The sequence below is a fragment of the Conger conger genome, chromosome 14 (genome assembly GCF_963514075.1).
Source record: "Conger conger chromosome 14, fConCon1.1, whole genome shotgun sequence".
In the NCBI taxonomy this organism is placed as follows: domain Eukaryota; kingdom Metazoa; phylum Chordata; class Actinopteri; order Anguilliformes; family Congridae; genus Conger; species Conger conger.
The window spans coordinates 42,801,044-42,817,020 of NC_083773.1; the positions used below are offsets into that span (position 1 = coordinate 42,801,044).

The window sequence follows — 15,977 nt, forward strand, 5'->3', positions numbered from 1 at the left end:
AACCAAGACAATAACTAAACATAAAACATGACATGACGAACATGAAACGTGATACATCCTCAGTTACACATTTCCCGTTCCGTTTCCAGTCACTGTTGATTTCAGTCATTTGATTGACATCAGCAAATTAATAACACAGTCATATGGTTGGTAACAGGCAATGAAAAAGGTGGCAGTGCACAGTTTTTATTTATTTATTTATTTATATTTGGCTATTTTGGCAGTCCACGGTTCCACTTCTGGGAAAGCTTCATTTTGTTAGCATGGCTAATCATTCTTTTCTCATGGCAGGGATTTTGGCCCAGGAAAATATTTTGGGAGACCCCCATGCACAGGGATCCTCATACATTGTCGCCTCATATGTAAAATACCTGGAGTCGGCCGGGGCCAGCGTGTTGCCCATCAGGTAGGCCCTTTAGGTGGAATTAAAACATGCTCTGCAGTAGCAGATATGCACAAAATCACACTTAAAAAGTGTGGTAAAAAGTACTAACATGCTAACTTCTTCCTTCTGTTGTTTGTCAGAATAAACCGTACATATATGGACTATGTAAAGCTCTTCCGCTCTATGAATGGGTACGTTTTTTTTTTTGAGGCATGCCTGCAAATACAATTTTTGCATAGAATCCCCATTTTTGTAGAAGGTACACAGTGTGCTTCATAATGGGTTTTTTTGTACTCCACAATGAAACATTTTTGATGTTTACATTTTTAGATTCTAAGCTTAGCTATCAAATCTAGCAAGGAATTTTAATCGAGCAAACTGGTTAGTGTGCAGGTTCTCCACTTTTATTAAAGATTATTAGTGACCAGCTAATATAGGCCACATCGGTTGGTCGGTCTGTCTGTCCAAAAAACTTTCTAGGACAGCCCACAGCCACAATACCAACCATTCTGGACAACCCTGCATCCTGATTGGCTGAGAGGGCACGCAAACATAAACCTCTTAACGTGGATATAAATGAATTGAAAGAGAATAACATGGCAGACACAATCTACCGATAGATTTTAGTATAGTATTTAGTATTAATGTTAGTTATCCAGTGTTAGTTGTAACTATTTAGGGAGGCAAGTTAGCTACTGCTATGTTTTTTGATAGCACCATGCAAGACTGTTTTCATCCCATTCCCTCTATGGCGTGCTTTAAACCTTTGTTACTTGCTATTAACTTTACAACCATGTGAAAAACAAAATAAATATAACAAGAAATAACACATTACGAAAATTGATCAAGAAAATATCTCAGCAGATTTAATAAAAAAATTATTGAAGTCTGACTGACCTGTGCTCAATTTAGAAATAAGATCCTGTGTTTTCATGTAAAAACGGTTTTTAACTGATGCAATGCAAAAAAGATGTGAATCATCCATCCATCCATCCATCCATTATCTGAACCCGCTTATCCTGATCAGGGTCGCAGGGGGGCTGGAGCCTATCCCAGCATACATTGGGCGAAAGGCAGGAATACACCCTGGACAGGTCGCCAGTCTATCGCAGGGCACACACACCATTCACTCACACACTCATACCTACGGGCAATTTAGACTCTCCAATCAGCCTAACATGCATGTCTTTGGACTGTGGGAGGAAACCGGAGTACCCGGAGGAAACCCACGCAGACACGGGGAGAACATGCAAACTCCGCACAGAGAGGCCCCGGCCGACGGGGATTCGAACCCAGGACCTCCTTGCTGTGAGGCGGCAGTGCTACCCACTGCACCATCCGTGCCGCCCCACCCATTCCAGAGAGAGCTTATTGCTTTATTTCAATGAATGAATCCTGGCGACTGGGGGAGAAGATATAAAGAAGGATCTCTCTCTCTCTCTCACACACACACATACACACACACACACACGCCACAAGTGATTTCCTCCGGGAAAAAGAACTATACAAAATTAGACCCACCGAGAGCAATGAGAGCTCTGACTCTCTATATACTTTAGCTTTCATCCTGAGACGGGCGCGTGGGGGGGTTGGACCCAAAATGCACGACTCAGAAACAATGGTGAAGTAAAGTCCCGTCAGGGCTTTATTCGGGGAATATCCAGAGAGTAGTCAAAAACAAGCAATGTTCGTACACGTAAAATTCAGCCAAAACCAAAGCGCAGTACTGAGGGAGAAGGCAGTCTCGTAATCGGTACACCATGCAAGAAGTCCAGTAGCCAGGAAAGCTGTCAGCGGGGCAGAAGTACAGGCGGACGATAGGCAGGCTCAGGTTTGATGACGGCACAAGAGTCAAGACCAAAGTCTCCTCCGCGGGGCAGAAGCATAAAAACAGCAGGCAAAGACGTGGTACAGGCAGGCAATGGTCAACAAAACAGAAGTCAATAATCTTTGGTCAATAAACAGGCTTGGATCATAACGGGTAGACAATGGCTTGACAAAACCGCTAAAGCACTGCACTGATGAACAGGACGCAGCAATTTTTCAAAGACATGACATGAAACTGAGCTTTATATGCTGGTGTAGACAGGTGTAGACAATTAGCTTGAGAGCAGCAAGAGAATGGAAATCAGGTGTGGAGGATAACGAGGTAATTAGTAATCGTTAGTTATAAATCTATCCTGCCCTAGCATTAGTAAATTAGTAAATGACATGCACAAGAAACATAAGGTAACATGAACACATGGTTAGAATATTAGTATTACCCAATCCTGATCTAGCATTAGTAGATCAGTAAGTAGACAAGGGAAATTGAAACAATTATGGTGTGAGTGACAGAAAGGGAGAGAGAGAAAGCAGGAATGCAAGATTTGCAGAAAGACACGAAAAAGTGTATGCTAATCAATGAACAGTACAACATAACATGAAACATAAATAGTGACATAACAAGTTTGCAAAACTATGACAATAAACTATATAACATGACATGGCAAGACTAACAATTAAATCGTAACAACAACTAAACATGAAACATAACATGACATGAAACATAAAAACGTGGTGAGACTAGACTAACATAATACGTGACATGACAATAACACAACCAAGACAATAACTAAACATAAAACATGACATGACGAACATGAAACGTGATACATCCTCAGTTACACATTTCCCGTTCCGTTTCCAGTCACTGTTGATTTCAGTCATTTGATTGACATCAGCAAATTAATAACACAGTCATATGGTTGGTAACAGGCAATGAAAAAGGTGGCAGTGCACAGTTTTTATTTATTTATTTATTTATATTTGGCTATTTTGGCAGTCCACGGTTCCACTTCTGGGAAAGCTTCATTTTGTTAGCATGGCTAATCATTCTTTTCTCATGGCAGGGATTTTGGCCCAGGAAAATATTTTGGGAGACCCCCATGCACAGGGATCCTCATACATTGTCGCCTCATATGTAAAATACCTGGAGTCGGCCGGGGCCAGCGTGTTGCCCATCAGGTAGGCCCTTTAGGTGGAATTAAAACATGCTCTGCAGTAGCAGATATGCACAAAATCACACTTAAAAAGTGTGGTAAAAAGTACTAACATGCTAACTTCTTCCTTCTGTTGTTTGTCAGAATAAACCGTACATATATGGACTATGTAAAGCTCTTCCGCTCTATGAATGGGTACGTTTTTTTTTTTGAGGCATGCCTGCAAATACAATTTTTGCATAGAATCCCCATTTTTGTAGAAGGTACACAGTGTGCTTCATAATGGGTTTTTTTGTACTCCACAATGAAACATTTTTGATGTTTACATTTTTAGATTCTAAGCTTAGCTATCAAATCTAGCAAGGAATTTTAATCGAGCAAACTGGTTAGTGTGCAGGTTCTCCACTTTTATTAAAGATTATTAGTGACCAGCTAATATAGGCCACATCGGTTGGTCGGTCTGTCTGTCCAAAAAACTTTCTAGGACAGCCCACAGCCACAATACCAACCATTCTGGACAACCCTGCATCCTGATTGGCTGAGAGGGCACGCAAACATAAACCTCTTAACGTGGATATAAATGAATTGAAAGAGAATAACATGGCAGACACAATCTACCGATAGATTTTAGTATAGTATTTAGTATTAATGTTAGTTATCCAGTGTTAGTTGTAACTATTTAGGGAGGCAAGTTAGCTACTGCTATGTTTTTTGATAGCACCATGCAAGACTGTTTTCATCCCATTCCCTCTATGGCGTGCTTTAAACCTTTGTTACTTGCTATTAACTTTACAACCATGTGAAAAACAAAATAAATATAACAAGAAATAACACATTACGAAAATTGATCAAGAAAATATCTCAGCAGATTTAATAAAAAAATTATTGAAGTCTGACTGACCTGTGCTCAATTTAGAAATAAGATCCTGTGTTTTCATGTAAAAACGGTTTTTAACTGATGCAATGCAAAAAAGATGTGAATCATCCATCCATCCATCCATCCATTATCTGAACCCGCTTATCCTGATCAGGGTCGCAGGGGGGCTGGAGCCTATCCCAGCATACATTGGGCGAAAGGCAGGAATACACCCTGGACAGGTCGCCAGTCTATCGCAGGGCACACACACCATTCACTCACACACTCATACCTACGGGCAATTTAGACTCTCCAATCAGCCTAACATGCATGTCTTTGGACTGTGGGAGGAAACCGGAGTACCCGGAGGAAACCCACGCAGACACGGGGAGAACATGCAAACTCCGCACAGAGAGGCCCCGGCCGACGGGGATTCGAACCCAGGACCTCCTTGCTGTGAGGCGGCAGTGCTACCCACTGCACCATCCGTGCCGCCCCACCCATTCCAGAGAGAGCTTATTGCTTTATTTCAATGAATGAATCCTGGCGACTGGGGGAGAAGATATAAAGAAGGATCTCTCTCTCTCTCTCACACACACACATACACACACACACACACGCCACAAGTGATTTCCTCCGGGAAAAAGAACTATACAAAATTAGACCCACCGAGAGCAATGAGAGCTCTGACTCTCTATATACTTTAGCTTTCATCCTGAGACGGGCGCGTGGGGGGGTTGGACCCAAAATGCACGACTCAGAAACAATGGTGAAGTAAAGTCCCGTCAGGGCTTTATTCGGGGAATATCCAGAGAGTAGTCAAAAACAAGCAATGTTCGTACACGTAAAATTCAGCCAAAACCAAAGCGCAGTACTGAGGGAGAAGGCAGTCTCGTAATCGGTACACCATGCAAGAAGTCCAGTAGCCAGGAAAGCTGTCAGCGGGGCAGAAGTACAGGCGGACGATAGGCAGGCTCAGGTTTGATGACGGCACAAGAGTCAAGACCAAAGTCTCCTCCGCGGGGCAGAAGCATAAAAACAGCAGGCAAAGACGTGGTACAGGCAGGCAATGGTCAACAAAACAGAAGTCAATAATCTTTGGTCAATAAACAGGCTTGGATCATAACGGGTAGACAATGGCTTGACAAAACCGCTAAAGCACTGCACTGATGAACAGGACGCAGCAATTTTTCAAAGACATGACATGAAACTGAGCTTTATATGCTGGTGTAGACAGGTGTAGACAATTAGCTTGAGAGCAGCAAGAGAATGGAAATCAGGTGTGGAGGATAACGAGGTAATTAGTAATCGTTAGTTATAAATCTATCCTGCCCTAGCATTAGTAAATTAGTAAATGACATGCACAAGAAACATAAGGTAACATGAACACATGGTTAGAATATTAGTATTACCCAATCCTGATCTAGCATTAGTAGATCAGTAAGTAGACAAGGGAAATTGAAACAATTATGGTGTGAGTGACAGAAAGGGAGAGAGAGAAAGCAGGAATGCAAGATTTGCAGAAAGACACGAAAAAGTGTATGCTAATCAATGAACAGTACAACATAACATGAAACATAAATAGTGACATAACAAGTTTGCAAAACTATGACAATAAACTATATAACATGACATGGCAAGACTAACAATTAAATCGTAACAACAACTAAACATGAAACATAACATGACATGAAACATAAAAACGTGGTGAGACTAGACTAACATAATACGTGACATGACAATAACACAACCAAGACAATAACTAAACATAAAACATGACATGACGAACATGAAACGTGATACATCCTCAGTTACACATTTCCCGTTCCGTTTCCAGTCACTGTTGATTTCAGTCATTTGATTGACATCAGCAAATTAATAACACAGTCATATGGTTGGTAACAGGCAATGAAAAAGGTGGCAGTGCACAGTTTTTATTTATTTATTTATTTATATTTGGCTATTTTGGCAGTCCACGGTTCCACTTCTGGGAAAGCTTCATTTTGTTAGCATGGCTAATCATTCTTTTCTCATGGCAGGGATTTTGGCCCAGGAAAATATTTTGGGAGACCCCCATGCACAGGGATCCTCATACATTGTCGCCTCATATGTAAAATACCTGGAGTCGGCCGGGGCCAGCGTGTTGCCCATCAGGTAGGCCCTTTAGGTGGAATTAAAACATGCTCTGCAGTAGCAGATATGCACAAAATCACACTTAAAAAGTGTGGTAAAAAGTACTAACATGCTAACTTCTTCCTTCTGTTGTTTGTCAGAATAAACCGTACATATATGGACTATGTAAAGCTCTTCCGCTCTATGAATGGGTACGTTTTTTTTTTTGAGGCATGCCTGCAAATACAATTTTTGCATAGAATCCCCATTTTTGTAGAAGGTACACAGTGTGCTTCATAATGGGTTTTTTTGTACTCCACAATGAAACATTTTTGATGTTTACATTTTTAGATTCTAAGCTTAGCTATCAAATCTAGCAAGGAATTTTAATCGAGCAAACTGGTTAGTGTGCAGGTTCTCCACTTTTATTAAAGATTATTAGTGACCAGCTAATATAGGCCACATCGGTTGGTCGGTCTGTCTGTCCAAAAAACTTTCTAGGACAGCCCACAGCCACAATACCAACCATTCTGGACAACCCTGCATCCTGATTGGCTGAGAGGGCACGCAAACATAAACCTCTTAACGTGGATATAAATGAATTGAAAGAGAATAACATGGCAGACACAATCTACCGATAGATTTTAGTATAGTATTTAGTATTAATGTTAGTTATCCAGTGTTAGTTGTAACTATTTAGGGAGGCAAGTTAGCTACTGCTATGTTTTTTGATAGCACCATGCAAGACTGTTTTCATCCCATTCCCTCTATGGCGTGCTTTAAACCTTTGTTACTTGCTATTAACTTTACAACCATGTGAAAAACAAAATAAATATAACAAGAAATAACACATTACGAAAATTGATCAAGAAAATATCTCAGCAGATTTAATAAAAAAATTATTGAAGTCTGACTGACCTGTGCTCAATTTAGAAATAAGATCCTGTGTTTTCATGTAAAAACGGTTTTTAACTGATGCAATGCAAAAAAGATGTGAATCAACTAAACAGAAATGAATCCAACATTAAAATAGTTATATGGACACAAAGACGATTAAGATTCAACCTCAGCTTCACTGCCATTCCGGTCATTCATGCCGATTGCAGTACATACACCACAATACTATTATATTTATTAGTCCCATTACCATTACCAAATCAATGCTATTTGGCAGACATCTTGGGAAAAAAACCTGTCTTTTTGTGTCACATCCATAACGCAAGTTATTTATCACATTTTTTCTGCCTTAACAATATAAAAAAACGTATAAATAAGGCCCAGACCCAGATGATTTACTTGTTAGGTCTGTGAGTTAGGTCTTGTTAGAATCTGGTGAGTGTAACTCCAGGGCTGAACTTCATATTCTGAATTAACTCCATGCCTTCTAAAGTATCCAACTGCAGTGGGTTCCTCTAAACAGTTGCCCAAGGATTTCAGAATGAAGATTGTTCATTTCCACCAAGAAGGAGAGGCTATAAAAACTTTCTCAATGTCTCAAACTACCTATTTCCGCTGTCATTGTTAAAAAATGGAAGATAAATGGCAGGCATTTATATAGCGCCTTTATCCAAAGTGCTGTACAATTGATGCTTCTCCATTCACCCATTAATACACACACTCACACACCACCGGCGATTGGCTGCCATTCAAGGCACCGACCAGCTCATCAGGAGCATTTGGTGCTCAGGGACACTTCGACACAACCGGCAACCGGCAATCCTCCGACTGCCAGACGACTGCTCTTACTGCCTGAGCCATGTCGCCCATACAGAAAATGGAACAATAAATGGAACAGTTGAAGTCAAGGCAAGGTCTGGAAGACGAAGAAAGATTTCAGATTGAATGGCCTGAGACCTGGTGAGAAATGCTCAGAAGAACCCATACATTACTGCAAAAGAGTTGCAACAATACAATGTACTTTAAACAACAAAGACCTACATGGCAGAGTTGCCAGAAAGAATTACTTAAACACAAAAAGTGGAATTAAGGAATGGTAAAAAAATACTCTGAATCTAACCTTAGATTCCTTTAACCTTATCTTTAGGGAAATATTTTATTTGAAAAATGTCAAGCTTTCTTTGATTCCATTGAATCATTAATATTTCTAACATGTGTAAAGCATACACATGGTTTCCACATGTTGGAAAATAAACCTTTAGTCATGTATGTTTTAGGTTACAACATTTTCTGTCCATAATTATCAAGGGTGCCAATAATTCTGGAGCGCACTTGTTTGTTTCATTGTACTTAGCTCTCAAATCAGGAGTTACATAATTACACAAGTAACTGGTATCTACTCGGTAAATACTAGGGAAATAACGTCCTGTAAAATAAAACCATACCACCAAGGGCTGTATTTTCATAGTCTTAAAGCAAAGTCTGTAATGCAGCAGGCAAGTCCATTTAGGGCCATTTAGCAGACCTTTGCTCGTTAGTTCTAACTAACTGCTAGTGGCGGATAGTTCAAGGTTCAAAAGGGCTGGGCTTAGCGGCTAAATTCATTAATAGGTGTGTCTTGGGCATAACATACAATAAGTCAATCAGAATGCCATCTTCTTGCTCCTTGAAGCACTATTAATATATCAGTGGATTAGCAAGGTGTCAAACAGAAATTAATTAAATCTTGAAATTGAAATTATACCATGACCGAAACCAGAGATTAGACCAGCGTTCACCCTTACACAAAGGAAACAAACTAGCAACAAAAACTGAAAAAGGCAGGCGCACTTACGGATGAACAGTTTGACTTTTGGTTCTCTTTAGAATCATTTCATTCAGTAATGGAGTAGGCTAACCGGTGAAATCACTGTAATTTTAAGAAAATGCAAAGTACAGGGTAAAAAGAAATCCGGGAAATGGTGACATTTGAATTAATCCCATTTTTAAAATTGTGTCCAAATTTAAAAAACTCTCATGCACAGTGAATCCATGGGAGCATATGCTTATTTGAAAAACATTGGAATGCATTAAGGTAATTTATTGGCTGGACAAGGCGTTGGACTTGGCGTTGGACAAGGCGTTGGACTTTATTCAGTCAAATAAACAAACCAGAAGCCATGCAGTTCCCCAGAGTCCTGTAATAGTCCTGTAATGTATCATTGGCACATCCATGACTTTTGAGAATGTTATCTAAGGCACAACACACCACAAAGAATATGCAGGTCATTTGTGACACAAATTGCATCATTTGGCTTTCAAGGGGTAATATACATAGCTTCTTTTAGACTGATTTGCATTGTTCAGACTCTACTTGAAGTCTGTCTGTTCTAATGGAACTCTGCAGCTGCGTGGAACAGCCGCCTGTTTAAGAGTTTCCCAAAAGACGTGCTGCAGTCTCTGTCTGTGGAGAACATCACCTGCAACTTCCATGGCAAGAGCCTCACGCTGCAGGTGGGCCTCCCCCCTCTCGCTTACCTGTGAAGGCCATGAGCATTAGATAAGCCTGCTGTAAAATCCAGCTTGGCCAGCTTGCCCAGTTTAAAGATTGAGCTGGTCATAAGCTGGTGCAGTTGGGTAAGAGCTGGTCAACCAGCATGGCCAAGCTGGCCATAAAGCTGGTCAAGCTGGGTAGGAACTGGTCAACCAGTTAGAGCTCTTAGCTTGTCTGAGCTGGCAGCTGGTCAACCAGCTACCAGCTGTTTTAAAACATAGCTTGAGCTGGTCAAACCTTGTCAAGCTGGGAGCTGATCTGAACTGGTCAATCAGCTACCAGCTTTTTCAAAACTTAAATTGGATTAATTAAATTAAAGTTTTTTTTAAGCAGCTATTACCTATGACTGTTAGGCTGATAGAAAATGCACACAACACATGTGTTGGGAAAGTTAATTTTGGTGAATTGCGGTGGAAACTGCAAAGCAGGCCAAATGTCCAACCTGCTGTAGCCCCCACAAATATCTGACTGTGTTCCCAAAAACGTCCCAGGCAGGTATCTACGTGTAGCGTAGGACCAAATAGAGACAGCAAGAAACCTGCTCAGTTCCATTTCAGTTGGGCGTCAGCTATTGGTGGACAGCAGGATATTGTATGTATAGGCACTGAAAAACAAAATGGACGAAACTGAATCAGAGAATGAGGTGCAGAAAGTGAAAGGAAGGACAAGCAGAGCTTTGTGTTGTGTTTATCATCTTTATTATATAATGAATGTATATGGGTGCTACATATACAGTGCCCTCCATAATGTTGGGAACAAAGACACATTGTGTACTCTGTACTCCACAATTTCATATTTGTAATAAAAAAAATCAGATGTGGTTCAAGTGCACATTGTCAGATTTTAATAAAGGGCACTTATACATTTTGTCTTTTCTACATGGTGAAACCAAAATATATATATAAAATATTTATATGTATAAAAACATGCCAAAAATGTACCAAGAAAACATTTACCACACCATTACACCACCGCCAACAGCCTGGATTGTTGACCCAAGGCAAGTTGGGTCCAGGGAATCATGCTGTTGGCGCCAAATTCTGACCATACCATCTATACGCCTCAGCAGAAATCGAGATTCACCGGACCAGGCTTCGTCCTGGTGTGCCTGCGCCCACTGCAGCCTCAGCTTTCTGTTCTTGGCTGACAAGTGGAACCCGACATGGTTTTCTGCTGTTGTAGCCCATCCGCCTCAAGGTTCAACGTGTTGTGCATTCTGATGCTTTTCTGCTCAACACAATTGTACAGAGCAGTTATCTCAGTTAGCGTAGCCTTTCTGTCAGCTCAAACCAGTCTGGCCATTCTCCGTTGACCTCACTCATCAACAAGCTGTTTCCATCCGCAGGACTGCCGCTCACTGGTTTTTTCGCACCATTCTGAATAAACTCTAGGGACTGTAGGGCATGAGTGCCCAGGGCATCAGCAGTTACAGAAACACTGAAACCAGCCTGTCTGGCACCAACAATCATGCCACGGTCAAAATTACTGAGATCACACTTTTTTCCCCATCCTGATGGTTGATGTGAACATTAGCTGAAACTCCTGATCCGTATCTGCATGATTTTATGCATTGCACTGTTGCTACGCGATTGGCTGATTAGAAAATGTTTTCTATTGAAAAAAAAAACTATTATAGTTTTACAAAAGGCATCTAAAATATTGAAGTCAATTCCCAGTCCCATCAGCTCTGGCTGCACACAGTGCTCATCCACTGGCCCTCTCACGAACAAGGCAAACTCGGGCAAAATCAAACAGCCCAATATGGTGCCGCTGACAAACGTATACAAAGTGTGCCGCAAAACTGGAGAAATCAGCTGCAACTAGTTACTAAAATAATTGTTTTGTTCAGCTAGTTATTTGGTTAACTAGCTTAGTTAATGATAAAGTACAAGTTGCTCAGTGATGACAGCTTCATCAAGTTCTCCTTTATCAAATTGATTTTTAAATGTGAGAAAAATCTCGCCCCAGCTGTATTTTGTCCGTATCTGACAAAAACAAACACCAATAGAATCGCCATTAGGGGATCAGAAAAGGACAACTGCAGGGTGGCACTTTCAGTGAAAGATACATTTTTGGAATGCCCTACCAACTGACATAAAAACACGTTTCTCTGAAAATGGTGAAACACTGGCTGAAACAAAAACGCAATATCATGCTATATTTGCCTTAATTTCTTGATTATTTATGAAGCTTGTCATTGTTTACATTCTGCCCCAAACTGATATGCTTTAATTGCTTGTTCTTTGACAGAATTTTGCTCAGAATGTGAGGTTAACCAGGTTCTACAAGGTTCTCACCATCAACACGGATGGTGAAAAGGAGTTCATTTCTACCATGGAAGGTGTGGGGTGGGGCCTGTCTTCGGTGTGACTGAGTTATGGAAGGTATGGGGTAGGGCCTGTCTTCAGTGTGACTGAGTTATGGAAGGTGTGGGGTAGGGCCGCTACCCCTTCTATGCGGTTCAGTAGCACCCAGAGAAGGCTCCCTTTGAGTGGACAGAGAAGCCCGGGATGGTGCACACCAGCTCAGCCATCAGGGCCTCCTTCCACTTTGCCAGCTTCTTTGTGTCTGAGGGTGAGTCATGATGCGTGACATCAGTATCATACGTCTGGGCAGTGGCAGCAGCTATTTAGGATGGGCCCTGTTGCACAATTTTTTTTATGGGCAACCAAGATGCGGGCACGCGCACACAAACGCATATAACCTACGCACATGCACACACACTCACACACACACACACACACACACAGCACCATTAGACAGATATTTTACAGACAAGGAGGAAAAGCACAACACAATAAATTCACTTCATGTATTTGTTATGTACCGCTCTGAGAACCCAAACGCAGACCACAGGATAATCCAAAAATCGTGTTTGGGGAGGGAGGATTGTCTCCTGCTTAGTCTAATCAACTGTACGTCGCTCTGGATAAAAGTGTCTGCCAAATGCCAATAATGTAATGTAATGTGTTTAATAGTCGAAATCGTAGGCAAGAGATCCAATACAAAGACAAAAACGAAAGGCAAAAGAATAGTTGAAAAAACAGGCGAGGCGGTCAAAAATCCAGAAAATCAAAAGGCTAAAGTACAAGAGGACGAAGGCAAGAATCAAAACCAGAAAACAAAGCGGAATGTTGAAAACCAGAAAATCAGAAAGGCAAACAAAACAAAAGGGCAAGGCAGGCTTGGAAATCAAGAGGCAAAGGGGTGTCTATCTAGAATCTCAAGAGTTAGGCTTACGAGGTATTCGGCACTAAAACTGATCAACGTTCTGACAAAGAACAATGCAGAGACTGAGGTTTAAATACATGAGGGAAGGTGATCTAGGCGGGGCTGGGAAAAAGGTAGGCTAAACAAATAGACAACAGGTGGGGAAACATAATAGGGTAATAACGGGAGGGAGACGAAAACGCGGACTGGATGCACTTAACAAAACATGTAAACCATACGGCTCCGGATTAGGGAGTAGACATTTGCATAGTTTGAAGACGTAGTGATAGTTAGAGACAGGTGCGAACACTAAACGAGTAATCAGGGATAGCATAGGGAGGCGGAGTTACAGAACAGTGCAGAAAGAGATTGCGTTAGTGAGTTACGTGAATATTTCTAAACTACCCAATAAAAGTGATTGTTAGTTAGTTAGACAGACAGTAAGTGTATTAATACGTATATATTAATTAGTACTGTACAAAACCTAGATTAGTAGTAGTTAGTAAGAATCGTGCTTTACAACATTTAACTACCTAGAAAAAGCAGGAAGTAAGAATCGAGAGTTTTAGAAGGAATGTTGAAAACCCGAAAACTACCGTAACCACCCGAATAGGAAACACTAACCAATTTCAAAAATGAATAAATAACAAGAATAAACATAAATACACACAGGAAAAATACAGGAACATTACAGTATTGTTCACTGTGTTCTTATGCCTAATTCACTGAATGCATTTTTTACAATAAAATATGAATTAATGTATGAACATTTTTTATTTTCTGAGCTTTTGTTATCTTTCAACTTGTCATTATTATTTAAAAAATTAACAGTAAATTTATATTTATTGCATGTACTTATTCTTATTATAGACGTAACTCCTCCTCCAGTTGATAAAACTAAATGGACTAAATGGCTTCCTCTTTGTTAAGGGATACAATTTATACTTTCTATATCATAAGGTTTTTTAAAACAGCCCCCTGACTTAACATTGGTGGAACGCTAGGTTTACAGCAGAAAACCTAGAAAACCAAAAACAACTGAACAAACAAATCAAATTTACAGTAACTGCTGGGAAAATTAGCAGCTTCCTTGGGTAATTTTAATGCAATGCGAGTGAAGTACATTTATGGACTTAATGTTAATTAATGATTACAAGATTGAGCAATTAAATTAATGAAGTTAGCTCACATTAACGTTACTGCGTAGAGCAAAAAAGGAATCTAGGGGGTGGAATATATAGGTTGAGACATTTTGACATATAGAGGGACTAGGTAAATTCCAATACAGCTCAGCTGGCTATGTCCTAGTTGCTAGAAAACGTTCACTTGCCAGCCAAATGTAGCCCAATTTTCTCCTGAAAAAGTACAGTAGGCTAATGTTATATCTAGCGTGCTATCCTACCTGCAAAGTTTCGCCGCCGTTGGTTGCAGTGATTGCGATGGGCAACTGCTACTGGGAACAGGGTAGAAGTTCAGCGATTAGTTTTCCAAAAAGACGGCCAGTTTAGGTAGTTTTGCTACCATTTCCTCCTGGTCCTTTTTTATCCTTTCTTTTCTTCCACCCACTTTTGTGCTTCAAGGGCATTTTTACACTAGGCAGCTAAATGGCGCTCAATAATTTACGCACTAGACTAGCTAATATCAACACATTATCAAGCCAGTTCACATTGGAAAACAGCAAACATATTTCTCAGCAGCACGCTTGGTATATCAGAAAATAACAGCAACACCAAATTAATTAGCCTGTAAACAAGTTATTTAATTTAATAGTTTATAAATTGTAGCCTTTTTTCTGTAAAATAGACACACGGTATAAATTTAGCATGATCACATATTGTACAAAGAAATAACCATGTAATTGTAATAACCATGACGAGTTTGCTCATTTAAGGATATATAAACACACACCACTGTTAAAGCATACATAGTTGTGTTATTTTCCGGTGAGTGGTTAAAATATAAAACAGACGTACTGATATAATACACGTAGAGACATGGGCCCTTCTAGACCAGGGGCCCCAGTGTAACTGCACCTGCTGCACTACATTATCATTAGGCTATTTATCCATTGGATATTGAAAGCAAAAATTCCCTGTATTGTATAGGCATATAAAATGTTACATAAGAATATATCAAATTCTACAGAGACCTGCATTGGCATAAAAGTAAAATCATTAGACCAGTCGCCTACGGTAAAATAGACCCGGTGTTATATTATATAAGGCAAATATTGCGTGGAAAAAAAGATACGACCTCTAGCGGTCATAAGCAGTATCAGTTAACCGGTTAACCGTTTGAAAAATTGGATGGTAACCGGTTACTAAAACTTGATGATTTGTCACATCCCTACTGCCTATATGACCGCCACTGTGTCCAGGTATGTGTAGTAGTGGTCGACCGATATATGAGCCAGCAGATTAATCGGGATAATATCTGCCATTTTGAGACCAGGGTCATCAGCCATCAGCTGCCAAGCTCTCTAAATATTGGTATCAGCATCGACCGGTGAAAAACCTATATTGGTCGTCCAGTAATGTGATAGTAATGTGCAGTAAAATCATGTACACAGACAGTGAGTGTATGTGAGGGGTGTTAAGTCAGAATATTTCCTACTGAACAGAACTTTGCTTTTCTTTCTTTCTAGCCATGAAAAGCATTACTTCCCAAGTCCCAGTGAAGAAGAAAAAGCCCTTATTTATAACTATACTCCTGTTTTCAGGGGCCATGGAAAAATATTCATCCAGAATTACTACTTTGATTAAATCTGAAGATCAATGGGCCTCATGCAAGAACCTCTTGTAAAAACAGATTTATTCTTAAATCGCTTAACTCACTTAAAACGAGTGATCGGCACACCAAACTCGGATCAGACTTTCAAAAACTAGGCCTTGCAGATGAAATATGAATCAATCAACCTATTTTTTTAAAACATATTTCAGTGGATTGTTTGGAGATGTTTATTATTATGTTAAAAACAAAGGGACACTGTATTATAACGGATAT

At 40.2% G+C, this 15,977-nt stretch overlaps 1 pseudogene; it reads left to right on the plus strand.

Annotated features, from left to right (window-relative positions):
* Positions 1–284: 284 nt before the first annotated feature.
* On the plus strand, positions 285–15,736 carry LOC133109490 (gamma-glutamyl hydrolase-like; annotated as a pseudogene).
* The last annotated feature ends 241 nt before the right edge of the window (positions 15,737–15,977 follow it).